The sequence below is a fragment of the Gorilla gorilla genome, chromosome 3, assembly GCF_029281585.2.
Source record: "Gorilla gorilla gorilla isolate KB3781 chromosome 3, NHGRI_mGorGor1-v2.1_pri, whole genome shotgun sequence".
NCBI lineage: Eukaryota > Metazoa > Chordata > Mammalia > Primates > Hominidae > Gorilla > Gorilla gorilla.
The window spans coordinates 8789629-8807117 of NC_073227.2; the positions used below are offsets into that span (position 1 = coordinate 8789629).

General features: G+C 41.3%; 1 pseudogene; it reads left to right on the forward strand.

Moving 5' to 3' along the window:
- Window positions 1-2692: 2692 nt before the first annotated feature.
- The window catches only part of LOC101151892 (zinc finger protein 595-like), a 53801-nt pseudogene continuing 39004 nt past the window's right edge, over window positions 2693-17489 (forward strand).

Sequence of the window (17489 nt, forward strand, 5' to 3'; positions counted from 1 at the left end):
TCAACTGGTTCTCTGAAAGATGTTGGTTTACAGCAGACATTTGGGAGTATGGTTGCATATTGTAATCACCGGGAGAGCTTTAAATCACACTGCTGCCTGGGTCTCACTCTAGAGATTCTGGCTTAATTATTCCCTTGCAACTTGGGTTTGGGAACATTAAACAACACCACCCACATGCACAGCAGTTTATTCTAATGTGCACCCAAGGGTGAGAAGCATTGATTCAGGGTCAGGAATGCATTGGTTGTGTGTGATTTCTATGTGTGCTCTAGGCATTTGCCGTATAGCTGCTCCTAGATGGGGGTCTTAGAAAACATCTTGGCCCTTCAAAACATACTCTGCTGGTTGGCTAAATTGCAACAGGGAAAAATATCAGCAGCACTATCTCTATGTCACTTGCCTTCAGAGCAAAAGTTTTTTCAGGCACAGTAAGTTGATTTAGTCTGTATTAAAAATCACAAGTATCCTACCAATACAGAATAATGACACAAAGGGTTTGCAGATATGTGGAGTGCATTATAGGTGTTTTCATATTTATCCTATGATAAGAAATTAAAATGTAATGTTGGGCATTAATTTCCTACACTCAATGCTTAGCCATTTCCTCAAATCATTTCCAGTTTTTCCAAGACACTTCAGAAGCATTCCCTGGAGTGAATTATTTCCAATGGTGAAGAGTACTGGATGGATGGAATGAGATTCTCAAAAAAAAATCTTGCTTCTATTTCAGAAATGTCACTCTTTTGCCCCTTGAAGGACCAGGAAACCTGGCTGAGTAGTGTGGTCTATGGAGGTGCATGGGCTTCAGAGACAACGTTGATCCTGAGTCCAAGCCAGCTGCTTAGTAGATGTGGGAGAGTTTTATACTTACCTGCAAGAAAAGACAAAACAAAATTGATTGCAAAAACAAATTTAAAAAATTTTTCTTATTGTATTCATATTCTTGGAAATGGCTTTTATAGTGGCTCCCATCAACAGACAGATTCTGTTTCCCAAACCTTGAATCTTCCTTATTTGCACAGGCCGAAGCTGTGCATATGACAGTGTGCCAGTTTGGGGCCCAGGCTCAAAAGGTCTTAAATGCTTCTGTTATCTTTTTCAGAATTTTTCCATGTCCATGAAAACAAGCCCATTTTAGCTTTCTGGAGGATAAAATAGCATGCTGAGAAAAGCCAAAGTGCGCCAGTTTACAGACAGCTCACTCCCAGAAGCAGAGCCACCTAATTCACCAGCAGCTGACCACTCACACCTGAAGGAGCCAAACTGAGCCCAGAAGAATGGCCCAGCTAAGCCCAGCCTAAATTTCTAAACAGCTCAACCCCTGAGAGAGAAGGCAGTCAGAGTCTGGTTAGGAAAATAGGGACGGAGGGTCTCGGGAAAGGAAAAGCACCTGTGGGACTGCACCTGCCCCACCCCTGTAGCTAGTGGGAAGAAATGTGGTTAAGAACTTCCTCTTACGCCAGGATGTTGCTCAGATGGGACTATCCCAGCTTAGACATAGGCAGAATAAATCAACCTAAATTTCCTTGTCTTCACCCAGCTCATTGTAAAGTCATTAACATTGTATTAGCATTGTGGTTTTAGCTTCTCCCCTGTAAGTTTCCCTTAGGCACTCATGGGTAATAACAAAAATGGAGTCACTGTGGTCAACCCCAGGCATGCGCAGATGCAGCACCCTTGGTGGGGAACTTGACCCGTCCCATTTGGGTAGAACCCACAGAAGACTTCCTCGTTCTTGCCACATAAAAGACCCAGAACTCAGCCCCATTTCTGGCAACCTGCTTTCAGGTCCCCTCTTGCTGCTGAGAGCTTTCCTTTTGCTTAATAAATCCTACTCTGCTTTCTCACTCTCTGGTGTCCATGTGCCTCATTTTTCCAGGTCATGGGACGAACCTGAACCTGGCTGAACTGAGGAGACCACCACACCAGCAACAAAGAGCAACTAGGAGACCGTGATATTCACATGGACACTCTCAGCTTGCAGCCTCTGCTCTCTCTAGGGGCACTGTCCCACCCACCCTTGAGCCTGAGAAGACAAGTTGGTAGAGAGGTTGTTCCCTCACTTCCAGCAGAAAAGAGGTGTCCAGGCCCTCAATTCCCTGAGATTAGAGCCCTCATGGCTGCACTCAATGTGGCGGCCACCTGCCATATGTAGCTACTGAGTACCTGGAATGTGGCTGGTTTGAAGTAATATGTGCTGCAAACAAAAAATGCACAGTGAGTTTAGAAGAATTAGACCAGAAATATACTTTATTTCTAATTATATATTGATCATGTATTAAAACAATAATATTTTGGATACAATAGGTTACAATTATCATAAACAATTTCACTTGTTTATTTTTTTTAGTTTGGATGTGGCCAATAAAAATTGTAAATTCACAAATAGCTAACATTTTATTTTTTAGAGACTTGTTTCTCTCTTCAAATCTCAGGTGTCCTACTCAAAAGACCAGAGGCCAGAAAGGTTATGAAATCTAAAATTTTAAAATAATTGTGATTATTTTGTTTCCGTTTGTGAACAAGTGTGTGTCTGTGTGTTCGTGCTCGCGCGTGCACAATTTATAAACGGACGTAACCTCACACAACAGAAGTTTAAAAATGAACCCCCAACAGAGCCAGGCCTAGCACAGAAAGAAAGCCCTGCCTGAAAGTACCTGGAGACACGAGTCTGTCAGTCTTGCCTCATTAAGTGTATGGTCGAATTTCTGTCACTCGAATTCTGTCACTCAAAGCTTGAGGGCGTAGAGCTAGTAGTTGTATCCAATGAGGGCGCTGGACTGAGAACTGCCCAATCAGGCAAAGGAGGGGGCGGCATCCGGGATCTGGCGCCGCTTCTGCGTCAGGCTTCTGCCTGAGCTCGGTTAGGTCCTCACCGACCTGCACCCCTCAGGGAGGCCTCAGTGATTCGGCCACAGCCTCAGCCTCCGTCGCTCTGTGACCTGCGGGTATTGGATTATTCGTAGCTAAGACTCTACGACACCCCTGAAGCCGGGAAATGGTGAGTGTGCCGGGCAGGGCGTCCGGAGGCGACGTGGCGGGGAGGCCTTATCGGAACCAGCGGGAAATGGCGGCAGCGGGACCCAGTCTGCGAACGGAGTCCCCGCTGCCGCCGCTCAGCCCTCGGTCCTCAGTCCCCTCCGGTGAGGGACCCGCGCTCCTGTCGGGGTCCCCGCAAGGCTGCTCTGGCCCAGCCTGCAGCCCTCCTTGTGCAGCTTTGCACCCGCAGCCCCGCACCTTCCCCGGGCTGTGGGGTGAGGAGTAGCTCATCTGGAAGACGCCTGCGCCGCGTGCGCGATGCCGGAGTGGGAGCAGCTGTGGTCCGGGGGATCCTGTCCCTACTTGACCGTGTTCGGAATGAGATCGAGGCCCCATCAAAACATAGAGTTCATGTGAGCAAATGGGGACTAATTAATGGGACAGCCCCGGGCATGGCTTGTGGTTTGGGGGCTGCCAGCGGGTCTTGAAGGAAAGGCTTTTGTGAGGTGTGTGAGGAAGCGAAGCAAATCACCCGCCCTCTCTAACTTGCCCACCAGTCCCCTTGCTCTGTATGCCTCCTCCGCGTGGCTGTTCCTGAGTGGCATCTTTTAGAATACGCTGGTGTGGGCGCGCACAGCGCTTCGCTGAGTTCTGTGAGTAGTTCTGCCACATTATTGAACTTGAGGAGGGTGTGGGCGCCCCTGTTTTGTAGACAGGTGTTCAGAAATGAAGACGGGTGTCCAGAGGCAGGGACTGGCGTCTGCAGGAGGGCAGCTGCGGGAAGAGCGCTGAGCTTGTGGGGTCAGCGCTGACTCTGGGTGGTGTCATTAGTGAGTTGCTGGACACCGCGTTGGGGTTGGAGCATTGACTGGTGTTGAGGAAACTCTGCAAGTTTTTTTGTCAGAAGAAAGACATGGCTGAGCCTGGGCTGGGGGGAGTCGCCGGTGTCCGCGGGAGACCTGACCGGGTTCTGCACATGCACTGTCCTGCTGCGCACTGTCCTTTTCCTCCAAGTCTCCTCCCGGGGAGAGAGGGCACTGAGAACTTGGAGGAAAGGAGTTCTGAGAAACATCCCTTCCCCGCACCCTGCTGCCGGCTGCCACCCAATGCTAACCCGCTCCTGAGCACGCCCACTGGGCATTCGCATGGCCACACGCGTCCTAAGACAGGGTTCTACCCTCAGGAATTGTGGCCATGGCAGCTTTGCTCCTACAGTTTTCTCCTAAGAATACACACAGTGCCCAGAAGACTCCATGCTTATCTCAACCCCAGATCTGCAGCAGGAATCTGTTTTCTTCACCTAACCAGGCTTCTGGACCACCTGATCCTAATCTCCTCTGCCTTTATGGACTCAGGAATCAGTCAGAGCGTAGCCTTGCCTGGGCCTGTACCTGTAGCACAAACCAGTCCTTTCATCAATCCTGCCCTGCCCCCACCCAAGGCTGTTGATAGCTCCTTTCTCTCTTGTGCTCTTTTCTTACCCACAAATCCTCTTTCCTGTGCACACAGTTTGCTCAAGTGCATCCCTCATGTGCTACAAGAATTCAGACGTTAGTGAGTTCAAGACCATGCCTTTAGACCTGCCTGTTGTAGGACCAAATACAAATTAGAAGAGGCTTAATGCTTTCTCTTTAGAGTGAGGGAAGAATTTTTGCTCTTCTCCCTTTTCTTAAAGCATTTAGTTTGAAAACTTTTATATTTAAACATTTTCTCTGCTTCTTTGAAAAATATGTAAATCATTTTTGTCAGTTAACTAGGTCATTTGTCTTTTTTGACTCAAAACTGTCTTTAGGACCTGGGAACTATTGCTAGGAAATACGAATAGCAGGAATATACACCCTATGCCACAGTTTCTGCAGGCGAGTAGGAGGCTGCCTTCAGCAGGTACCTGGCTGCACATTTCAAAACTACGTCCTGTCATGAAGATATGGGAAGTGTTTGTTTTTTTGTTGTTGTTTGTTTTTCATATTACCAATTAGAAAACCCAGATGACCTCCCAAATTAGTTGACGTTATTATAAACTGTGTATGACAAATGGTGCTGTCATGTATTGTACTTCAGTACTAACGGTGACGTTCTTTCTGTATTTGCAATCTATTAGTAGATTGCCTGTGATGTACATCATATTTTGGTTTAATTAAATAACAAATCATTATCTTGCTCTAATATTGTGGAGAGTATTTTAGGATTGGAGATGATTTTGCTTTTAGTTACATTTTCCAAACACTGTCCAGAATTACCAGATGGTATACACAAAGTGCCCACCAGGTTTCCCTTTAGAGAAAACCTTCCTTCTAAGGATTCCAGCCACAATCCACAATTTTGTGGCAAAGTGCTCCACAAATCTGCAAACAAAAAGGTCTCTCTATTTGGGATCTACAGTCATTTCTAGAGCAGTTAGACTATATTTCTACAAAAATAACTTTTCAGGACAGCCATCAGTTATTCCACTTCCGTCTGTGCTCCTGGCATCTTCAGATCTGACACTGGTTCAGACATCATGGGGCCCATACACCCAACCAGGATCACACATGTGCATTGATTAAACCTGATAACTTCAATTCTGTCCCTTCTCCCCTTGCCCAAATGCCCACAAATGTCCATAGCTCACCAGCCCTCCAGGACCTAAATGTGCAGTTCCAAATTCTGAATTTATGTCCTGGGATTTGAGAGAAAAACAGCACTTTTATCTGAGAAATACAAGTTCTTTTAATTATCAGACCCAGAGACTTGTTAAAATGAGACCACAGTCCTACTGTTCCCCTCTTTGAACTATGTGTTTTTTGAAATTCCTTGCATTGCCATCAGTGGCTATAAAGTAATGTAATAATACCACAATGGACACTATAACCCACACTCTGTGGCTTAACATATATAGCCAGCCACTAACCAATTTTAATTCTATAAATCAATAGGAATGTCTAACAACTTTGTATCAGTCTCCTCTCTACCTTCTTTTTTGCCTTTAAAAATACACTTGTAACTGCTTCTAATTGGAGTGTATATTCAGGGCAGCTATATACCCCAAGGTTGCAGTCTTCAAGCTTTGGCCCAAATAAACTCTCTACTTATTTACCCCAGCTTTTTCCTTTTAGGTCGAAATATTCTTCAGAATGTGTTGAAGGAGCCTCCATGAGAGGCTCTCTCTGATTTTACTCTGTTTGCTGTAATCCCCAAGAATGCAGAGGCACATTGATCCCACCTAGCATCTGCACATAAAAGCTGGCTTCTGCCTAGGAGTCACAAGACAGGGCCAGATTTTGGGTTGAAGACATACAGAAAACTCACAGAAGGCATTTTTTGCATCATGAAAAGTCAACATAGTCTTCTTAAACCCCACTTTCAGAGTGGAGTCTTTGAGTTTTCCAGGTCTTGTCACCTGTGTGAGAGGCTTCTGGTGTGAACAGAATCCTGTGGCAGAATCTCTAGGTGTATAACAAGCACCTTAGCAGTGAGAGGTCAGGGCCACAAAATATCCAGAGCCATGATCACAACCATAATCACAAGTATGCCATCCTGTATACTGGGGTACTGGAGTACTTTCATCTTTCCTCTTGTCTCAGAGTTAGCTGATCAGGGACAGTGCACATCACATCTGGATCCAGGATCTGCAGCTCTACCAGGGCAGTTCCGTTTTCTGTTTGCACTCCACAAAGTCAGCCTGAGTCTCTCCTGCCGGGATCACTATGGGGGCTTCAGCCCAGGGTCACTGAGGACACTCTCACCAGCATCAGTGAGTTATTTGAGACATTTGAGGATGTCCAATGCAGACTGGGGTCAGTCTGACAAGAAAGTCTAATTCTGGTTCCATTTCAGAGAAAGAGAAATGACTTATCAAGGGTTTGTTCCTCCCCTCACAGAAAGAATCCCATTGGTTCATAACCAGATAAGAGTTGTTCCAGTTTTCTGGTTCTGGAGACTCAAACTGATCAATAAGCTAATTGCTTCTATTTTATATGGTCATTAGAAAAAGAGATAAAGCAGTCGTGGTCCCTCCCATCAAGGAACTTGCAGTCCAGAGCACATGAATAAATGGTTGAATTCAGCATCATGTGTTCAGTACAAAGATGGAAACTGCATAGGAAGCTTAAGCTTCATTTACGTTACTTCCCTTTTATTATTTTGTGAGTTTTGATCCCTCCACCTGAAGGGCTATTCTGGACAGAAGAGAAGTTGTTATTATTTGTATTGTATTTAGCTTGCTAAGGATAAGTATTTAGCTTCTAATATAATTGGTCTAGAAAAACATAAGGGTTTTGGTTAAATTCCTTCTTATTGTATGTTGTAATATAGACAGGGAAGTGTCTAAAATAGATTAAAATTACACAAACTCTGGGAATAAAATCTCTCTTGGGCAGGCTTAGAAAAAACAAAACTGAAAATATTTAGTGGCCTAGAGAGCAGAAGCCTAGGGCCCACCTTCTGTCCCAACCCTGCCCAGATCCACCCTCTGCTGAATCTTGTCCAGGTCTAATCCACACTGAAATCTCTCACAGAACTGCTTAGAGGAGATAAGAGTTTGGGGTGGCTACTCCTACTGCCTCTCCAGAGCTGGTGCTCCCAATTTCCTGAAACACAAAAGCAGATAAATGGGGAAAATCCTAGGAATTATGGGACACTTAGTACCCATCTCCCAGGATGTTATGAGAATTAACACACATACTGTGAGCTTCCCAGCAGAGTGCTCTGTGACATACTTCTGCACACATAGTGCATGCTCCATAAAGATCACATTAATGCATGTGCACATGTTTTTCAAATGCAGACTTACTCAGACGTTTCCACCATCTCCAGCCTCTGTAACCTTTGAAGGGCCTGCAGAGAATGCCATGTTTCAGGATAACGATTGGTGGTCTTCAGATGAAAAGTATTTGTGTTGGGGTAAGGGACCCTGTGTGCTGTGCCTGCTTACTCTAGCTGAGTGGTACTATAATGGATCTAGGGGGAGGAATATCAGCATTAACAGGAGACTTGCTATAAGAAGCTATATAATTCATGGACCCTTTTCAAACCTGCAGAATTTTGTCACAGTGAGGCCTAGAATAGCAAATAATTTATACACACATTGAAGCTTGAAAGCCAGTGCTTAGCTAAGTGACTCTCAGCTGAGTCTTTAATAGTATCACATGGATGGTTTGAAGAGAAACAGTCACTTGTTCCCTCCCCACAGATCCTGTCTATTGTTCTGGGTGGAAACATCCCTGTTTTTTAAACTAAAACATGATTCTACAGTGAGGGCAGGGTCAAGCATTAGGGCTTCCAGATACTTTAATGAGTGGTGAGTTTACCCTTTGTTCCAGGAAGTCACAGGGCCTACTCTGCTTGGTTTTGGTAGCAGCAGGTCAGTGTAGCCCATATTTCCATTGCAGCAACAGTAATTGCTCACATGCCATCATTTTTCCTAAGAGTTATAGAATACTTTAGAGAACATGACTGTGTTGAAAGTTATTTTATCAGATAATTACAGTCAGAACTAGCTCCCTTAACTCATTTCTCCTGTAGTCAATTTAAGAACTCTGTCACTGGCCAGGTGTGGTGGCTTATGCCTGTAATCCCAGCACATTGGAAGGCTGAGGAGGATGGATCACGAGGTCAGGAGATCGAGACCATTCTGGCTAACACAGTGAAACCCTATCTCTACTAAAAATACAAAAAAAAAAAAATGAGCCAGGCATGGTGGCAGGCGACTGTAGTCCCAGCTACTCGGGAGGCGGAGGCAGGAGAATGGGATGAACCTGAGAGGCAGAGCTTGCAGTGAGCTGAGATGGCATCACTGCACTCCAGCCTGGGTGACACAGCAAGACTCCGTCTCAAAAAAAAGAACTCTGTCACTTGATAAATATGTGTTTTCAGGAACTCTTAACATTCAGGGATGTGGCCATAGAATTCTCCCCAGAAGAGTGGAAATGTCTGGATCCTGCCCAGCAGAATGTATATAGAGATGTGATGTTGGAGAACTATAGAAACCTGGTCTCCCTGGGTGAGGATAACTTTCATGTGTAATTCCTAATATTCTCTCAGAGTTTTATTTTTTTTCCTTTGTAGAATGTTTCTTGGGAGCTTCTGCTTTGCATGAATTAATTTCATCTTGTTTCTTCATGAAAAAATTGGGAGTCTGCTGGTGTAAAAAAAATCTTTAAGATGTTTCATCTTTACCTAAACCTTCTCTTTTATTGAGGGAATTTTTGTCCTTCACTCTAGATTAGTGGTAATTTTATAAATTCAGTGTTGTAAAATATTGTTTTCCACATCTTAAAATCCAATTTGTACCAATTTTTTTTATTCAGTAGTACTGGCTAGTGGAACTTAGAACCCACAGATTTGAAACACTTAAATATTCTAATGAGCCTATCAGGAAACAATTTTTGGATTAATTTTTTAGAATCTTCCATAATTTCTCTTTTCTTCTTAGCATAGTACTAGGTTGGTAATTGGAGAATCTTCAGCAGTAGTCACGTTATTTTATTTTATTTTATTTTATTTTATTTTTTAAATAAAACAGGTGTTGCTCTCTTTAACTCAGACCTGATCACCTGTTTGGAGCAAAGAAAAGAGCCCTTTAATGGGAAGACACATGAGACAGTAGCCAAAGCCCCAGGTAGGTGAGAGTGAATGAAGGAGAGGACACAGGCAAGGGGACCAAAGGTGAAGAAGGAAGTCAGGCCTTAAAATGTAGTTTGGAAAGCTCTTCTTCAATGCAAATAATTTCTGAAAAGGCTGCATTTTTTCTCATGTTCACAAATAGGGGCATCTTCAGCCCCATGCTGTTAAATCTTCTAAAAATTCTCTTTTTTCTTTTTTTTGAGATGGAGTCTTGCTCTGTCACCCAGACTGGAGTACAGTGGTGTGATCTTGGCTCACTGCAGCCTGTGCCTCCCAGGTTCCAGCAATTCTCCTGCCTTAGCCTCCTGGGTGACTGGGATTACAGGCATCTGCCAATACGCCTAGTTAATTTTTGTATTTTTAGTAGAGACAGGGTTTTGCCATGTTGGCCAGGCTGGTCTCGAACTCCTGACTTTAGGTGATCCACCTGCCTCAGCCTCCCAAAATGCAGGGATTACAGGCATGAGCCACTACACCCAGCCCTCTTTTTTCTTTAGAGATCTCCCTTCAAGTTTACAGGGATAGCCAATGTCCACTTTATCACTTATAAGGGGCTGCATGATCTCACTGCTGTTCCATTGCTTTTGGAGACATAGGAATAATTGTGTTATTGAGGAGCTCTATGTTAACGTATTTTTTTCAAATATTGATTTTGTATCATGCCTAAATATGTAAGGCAAGTAGTGGACATATTGGAATTTGGTTCAGAAATCCCAGGAACACTAGGGACAGATGTTGCACCTTTTCTGCTTAGTGATTTTTAATCCTATTGCAAATGTAATTCTACAAAAATTCTTTCTTAGCAATTTTATAAGAATGATAAGCATTTTCCTAAATATGAAAAATGTATTGTTGATTGTACTTCAAAATGTTATTGTTTTAGTATAAACTGAGATTTGTAATTTAAACTCTAGATGTGTAAATTTTCAAATTATAATATAGTTTAAAGCATGGTTTTCCAACCTTTTGGCTTCCCTGGGCCACATTGGAAGCAGAATTATCTTGGGCCACACATAAAATACACTAACACTAATGATAACTGATGAACTTTAAAAAAAAAAAGTTCATGAATAATTTTTATGGTAGCTACTGCAACAGATAAGTGAAATGTTCTTACATTCATAGGATTGGACACCACTTGATTAAAGTATCTACTCACCTTCAAGATTTCTTAAATGCACTGTCATTAAGTAGCTTAGAACACTGCTAAGTGTATATTATTATTTCTTAATAACTATTATACTTTTAGTAAGAAGCCTACTGGGGGCCAGGTGCAGTGGCTCACGCCTGTAATCCCAGCACTTTGGGAAGCTGAAGTGGGTGGATCACCTGAGGTCAGGAGTTCAAGACCAGCCTGGCCAACATGGCGAAACCCCATCTCTACTAAAATTGCAAAAATTAGCTGGGTGTGGTGGCAGGCACCTATAATCCCAGCTACTTGGGAGGCTGAGGTGGGAGAATCGCTGAACCCAGGAGGCCGAGGTTGCAGTGAGCCAAGATGGCGCCATTGCACTCCAGCCTGGGCAACAGAGTGAGACTCCGTCTCAAAAAAAAAAAAAAAAAAGCCTACTGGGATTCCATCATTGAGATCTATTGATATCTATATAAAAATGTGGGTCTCACACATACACCCACCCATATAAGTTATATATGTGTATTGTAAATTCTCACTTAACATTGTTGATAGTTTCATGGAAACTGTAAGTGAAGCAACATATTGTTTAAGAAAACTAATTTTGGCTCAGCACGGTGGCTCACACCTGTAATCCCAGAACTTTGGGAGACCGAGGTGGGCGGATCATGAGGTTAGGAGTTTGAGACCAGCGTGGCCAACATGGTGAAACCCCATCTGTACTAAAGATACAAAAAATTAGCCGGGTGTGGTGGCATGCACCTGTAATCCCAGCTACTCAGGAGGCTGAGGCAGGAGAATCACTTAAACCCAGAGGCAGAATTACTATAGTTGAATTGATAGAAACAAGGGTTATGTTTGAATGTCATATAGTGACATTGTTTTATTTAAAGATGCAGTTTTCAAGAACCTATTTTGAACATTGAGTACTTACTGTACATCTGTGTTTGTGTGACATGGATTTTTCTGATAAATAAAAATGGTATAACTATATATTTAATGTATACAATGTAATGATTTGATATGCATGTACACTGTGAAACAAAATACAGTCAAGTTGATGAGCACATCTAGTACCTCAATTTTTTTTGGAGTAAGAACACTTAAGATCTGTAGTAGCAAATTGTAAGCATACATTACAGTATTACTAACTATAAACACAATGCTATTTGGCTAATCTAATGCTAATTTACATTAGATTTCTCAGACTTACTCAACTTATAACTAAAAATTTGTACTCTTTGAACATCTCCTCATATTTCTACCCTCAGGCACTAGCAACCACCTTTTATACTCTGCTTCTATGAGTGTACTTTTTTAGATTTCTCATCTAACTTAAAACAAGGAGTTTCTTTGTCTTTCTGTGTTTGGCTTATTTCATTTAGCATAATGTCCTCCAGGTCTATCCATGTTGTAAATGGCTAGATTTCCTTCTCTTCTGGAGGAATAGTATTCTACTGTCTATATATAGACACACACATACCATATTTTGGCTATTGTAAACAATACTACAGTGAACATAGGGCTGAAGATCTTTCTTCAAGGTACAAATTTTATTTCCTTTGGTAGGATGCCCAGAAGTGGTATTGCTGGGTTGTATGATATTTCCATTTTTATTTTTTACTGTTTTTTATGACAACTTTATTTATTTACATCTCACCAACAGCATACAGATTTCCCTTATATGTATGGTTTGTCTGTTTTTGAATGGGTTATTGTTTTGCTTTGAATTGCAGAAGTGTCTTATACATTTTGGATATGAACTTCTTATTAGATATATGGCTTGCAAATAATTTCCTATGTTGTAGGGTTAAAAAAATTTTTTTTCTTTGCTGTGTGTAAGCTGTTCAATTTGATGCAGTCCCATTTGTTTGTATTTTTTGTTGCTGTGCTTTTGATGTCATATCAAAAAAGTTATTGCCAAGACCAACATTAACAAGGTTTTTTTTTTATATGTTTTCTTCAGGAGTTTTAAGGTTTTATGTCTTACATTTAAGTGTTTCATTTTGAGTTAATTTGGGGGTATGGTATAAGAAAATATTCTACTTTTATTCTTTCACTTGTGGATACCCAGTTTTTCTGGCACCATGTATAAACAAGACTGTATTTTCTGCATTGTATATTCTTGGTGGCCTTTTCAAAGATTAGTTGACCTTATATTCTGGTTTTGTTTCTGGGCTCCCTATTCTGTTCCATTGGCTTTTGTATCTGTTTTTATGCACATACCATACTCTTGATTACTATAACCTTTAAATAAAATTTGAAATTAAAGAGTATGATGCCCCAGCATTGTTCTTTCTCAAAATTGCTCAGGTTATTTAAAGTTCTTTAAGGTTACACTTAAATTTTACAATTGTGTTTTCTATTACTGTGAAAAATGCCCCTAAAACTTTGATAGGGATCACATTGAATCTAGAGATCATTTTGGATAATATGATACTTTGACAGTGTTAGTTATCCTAATGGAATATATTTCCTTTATTTGTGTCTACTTCAATTTGTCATCAGTCTTACTGTATTTAATGTATAATTTTTTTACTTCATTGGTTAAATTTATTTTAATTAAATTTCTTATTTTTATACTATTGCAAATAGAAATTGTTTCTTTTTTTGGAAAGTTTGTTGCTACTGTATGGAAATGCAACAAATATGTGTATGTTGGGCCAGGTGCAGTGTCTCATTTCTGTAATCCTTACACTTTCAAAGTCCAAGGCAGGTGGATGACTGAGGACAGGAGTTTGAGATGAGTCTGGGCAACACAGTGAGACCATGTCTCAAAAAAAAAAAAAAAAAAAACCCACAAGTATTTGTATGTTGATTATGTATCCTGACACTTTAATGAATGCATTTATTAGTTCAAACAATTTTTCTTGTTTTACTCTAGGGTTTTATATATATATGCATGGTCATATTATCTACAAACAGTAACATTTTTACTTCTTTTCCAAGCTGGAGAGCTTTGTTGTCCTTTTCCATGCCCAATTGTTCTGAAAGAAACTTCCAGTAACATGTTAAGATAGAAGCTGTGGCCCTGCAGACAGGCCTGCATATCTTGGCCTCAGCTGTAGTCTCTGAAGCAGCCCTGTGTCTGTACATTTGAAGGATCTAACAATGATTACAGTTTCTATAAACTATTTTTGACAGGTAAAGATCTCCCATTTGTTTGGTCCACAGGCTGATGAGATTACCTCTGGGGTTGCAGAGAAGAAGGATTGTAGCTGGGTCACAAGGGTGCTGCTGGGTCTGCTGTGGGGTCTGCCTTTGATGGTTATGTTACCAGATATTTGGACAGTCATGGATTCTTTCTGGGCTATGGAAACATTAAATATCCTTGAGGACATTATATGGCAGGCAGCAGGGTAGGGTTTGAAGTTTGTCTGCATATGATGGGCCAAATATCAGGTGTATGAATGGGTTTGGCTTCTACTGACTACCTGGGAACAGTTTTCACAAGTCTCTATGTGGGTCCCTGAATGTGTACAACTGGCCACAGACAGTGACTGTGAGGGCTAGAACTGAGTCACAGGGCTGCTTCAGGGAGCACAGCTGAGGCCAAGATATACAAGCCTGCCTCCAGGGTTATGGCTGGGTGTGTCTCCCTGCAGGTGTCTTAATGGGAAGGACCACTTGTGGACTGTAGCTGAGAGGGGTTTGAGAAAGGTTGCAGAACTGCTTCATAATCTTCAGTAACACCAGGCTCGATGTGCCATTTCCTTGTCTGTAGCCATGTCTGTGGGCCCTTGAGTTAGCCACCTGGGTGAGGGCCTGCTTTTTCTAAATAACCCTCCTTGATCTCTGGCTCCACTGAGGTTTCACAACCCTAACCATAGGCAAGTATGTTTCTACTTCTGTTTCCTAGTTTACTACTCAAAATATTGTATAAAAGTGGAATCATACACTGTCACTTTGTCGGTGTCTTATTTCACTTCAAATAATGGCTTTAAGATTTATTCTTATTGTAGCATCTCACAAGATATTTTCATTGAGGGCTAAAGAATATTTCATTGTATGTATAAACCACATCTTTTTAAATCATTCATCCATTGAAGAATGTTTGAGTTTTTTCAGTTTTTGGCTTTTGTAAATGATGTGGTTTGGATCTGCATTTTCATTCAAATCTCATGTCAAATTGTCATCCCTAATGTTGGAAGTGGGGCCTGGTGGGAGGTGGTTGGGTCATAGGGCTGGCTTCTCATGAATGGTTTAGCTTAGCCCCTTTGGTACTGTCTTTGACATAGTGAGTGAGTTCTGAGATCTCATTTTTCAAAAGTATGTGGCACCTCTTCTCTCAATCTCTCTTACTCCTGCTCCCACCATGTAAGATGATTCACCGTCCCTTTGCTTTCTGCTATGATTGGAAGCTTTTTGAGGTCTCCCAAGAAGCAGAAGCTGCTGCACTTTCTGTACAGGCTGCAGAACCATGACCCAATGAAACTTCCTTTTTAAAATAAATTACCCAGGCTCAGGTATTTCTTTATAGCAATGCAGGAATAAACTAATACAGTGAATATTGCTGCAGTAAACATGGATATGCAAATATTTCTTTCAGGTATACTTTGCATATTTTGAACAGATGCTCAGAAGTGGGGCTGGGCACCATGGCTCGCCCCTGTAATCCTAGCACTTCTTTGGGAGGCCAAGGCGGGTGGATCACTTAATGTCAGGAGTTCAAGACCAGCCTGGCCAACATGGTGAAACCCTGTCTCTACTAAAAATACAAAAATTAGCCAGGTGTGGTGGTGTGCACCTGTAATCCCAGCTTCTTGGGAGGCTGAGCCACAAGAATCACTTGAACCCAGTAGGCGGAGGTTGCAGTGAGCTGAGATCATGCCACTGCACTCCAGCCTGGGCAACAGAGCAAGTCTCTGTCTCAAAAAAAAAAAAAAAAAAAGGAGTGGGATTACTGGGTCATACAATAATTTCATTTTTAATTTCTGGAGGAACCTTTATACATTTTTCAGATGGTTGTATCATGTTTATTTCCACCAACAGTACACAAGGGTTTCAGTTCCTCCATGACAAATGACAACATTTGTGATTGTTTGCTTGATATTGGCCATCCTAATTAATGCACAATAATACCTCATTGTGGTTTTGCTTTACATTTTGCTAAAGATTGGAAATATTTTTCAATAATTGTTTGCTGTGTGCATTTCATCTTTGGAGAACCATTTTTATCTTGTTCATTTGTTAATTATGTTACTTACTATTTGTTGATTTTCTTGAAGTTGTTTATTCTGGATGTTAGCTTCTGTCAAATATATGCTTTTTAATTTGTTTTCTTAGGTGGGACTCTTACGAAATGTTTATTTTAATATGCAAAGATAAATTTAATGTAGTCCCATTTTTCTGAGTTTTTTAATTTGTTGCTCAGATATTTGATGTTGTATGCAAGGAAACATTGCTGAGACCAAGGTCATAATCTTACTGTGTTTTCTTCTAGAGATTGTATAGGTATAATTCTGACATTCAAATATTTAACTCATTCAAGACAGCTTTTGTATATGGTTTGGGGGAAGGACCCAACCTCGGTTTTTCCCATGTAGTTACAGAGTTTTCCAACACCATTTATTGAAGAGACTGTCTTTTTCTTGTTGTGCAGTCATAGCAACCTTGTTGAAGATCATTTGAGCATATACACAAACATGGTTTGGCTTTAAGTTCTGGGTTCTGTTCCATCACTATTTGTCTTCTTTCAAGTACCACACTGTTTTTATTTATGTAGCTTTGTAATCTGTTCTAAACAAAGGAAGCGTTGTGCCTCTAACTTTGTTCTTGTTTTCTAAGAATGTTCAGGCCAACAGTGGTCCTTTGATATTCCATGTAAATGTAAGAATTTTAAAAAAGATTTCTTTAAAAAGTATCATTTGGATTTTCATCAGGATTACATTGAATTTGAATATCACTGTAGGTAGTATTGTCATTTAAAAATATTAAATCTTCTGACAAAGAAGAGTATGTTCAAGAGTCTGTTAAGTTTCACATATTTTCGGATTTGGCAATTTTGCTTCTGCTTTTGATTTCTAGTTTGATTCCATGTGGTATGAAAGGATGCATTGTGTAATTCAATCCTTAACGCGTACCAGGCTTAATACCTTATGACAAAATAATGTGTACAACAAACCTTCATGACACAAGTTTACCTATATAACAAACCTGCACATGTACCTAGGTCTTAAAGTTTTAAAACGTAAGAGTTATTTCGTATTCTAACAGGTTGTCTGTGAAACAACAACTACTCATTTTCTTCTCCACTTAGCCCCGACACAGTTTAGTCTACTTTCTGTTTCTAGCAGTTTAACTACTTTAGGTATCTTACATAAGTGGAATTATATAGTATTTGCCTGTTTGTGCCTGGCTTCTTGCACATAAATAAAGTCTAAAAAAATGCATCCTTAGGCCGGGCACGGTGGCTCATGCCTGTAATCCCAGCAGTTTAGGAGGCCTGGGTGGGCAGATCACCTGAGGTCAAGAGTTCGAGACCAGCCTGGCCAACGTCGTGAAACCCTGTCTCTACTTAAAATACAAAAATTAGCCGGGTGTGGTTGCAGGCACCTGTAATCCCAGCTACTTGGGAGGCTGAGGCAGGAGAATTGCTTGAACCTGGGAGGCAGAGCTTGCAGTGAGCCGAGATCATGCCACTGCACTCCAGCCTGGGTAACAGAGAGAGACTCTGTCTCAAAAAAAAAGAAAAAAGAAAACTTGGTTCTTTCCACATATTTGCTTTTGTAGATGATGCTACAATGAATATGGATGATGGATGTGTAAATTAGTC